This window comes from Sinocyclocheilus grahami, unplaced genomic scaffold, assembly GCF_001515645.1.
Source record: "Sinocyclocheilus grahami isolate Dianchi unplaced genomic scaffold, SAMN03320097.WGS_v1.1 scaffold5978.1, whole genome shotgun sequence".
Taxonomy (NCBI): domain Eukaryota; kingdom Metazoa; phylum Chordata; class Actinopteri; order Cypriniformes; family Cyprinidae; genus Sinocyclocheilus; species Sinocyclocheilus grahami.
This window is the reverse complement of record NW_015510525.1, coordinates 5,020-5,370: the sequence shown is the minus strand read 5'-3', so window position 1 is coordinate 5,370 and position 351 is coordinate 5,020.

The window sequence follows — 351 nt, the reverse complement described above, 5'->3', positions numbered from 1 at the left end:
ACTCTGTATTGTGTTGGATGAACTGATCGAAACTCTCTCTCCAGAACGGGCTTCACTTGATGGGTTTTCTTTCGTTTGTGTCAGAACTCGTTTGTCTTTTGGTGCCATTCTTGTGTATCGTGTGACTTCAAGTAGCCGAGCAATCCACAGTCGCCACCACGAGTTTAATGCGTGTTCATTTGGGAAAAAATAAAGGTTTGAGTACGTGTTCTTACGAGCTGGAAATGAGTGGTTTTGTGTGAAGAATAAAAGACGTCTGTAGACCTCAGTCCACATGAGCTTCAAGCAGACTGCTGTTCCTCTTCTTGCGTCTATGCTGTGTGTATCTTTTGCAATAATTGGCTGCAAAAA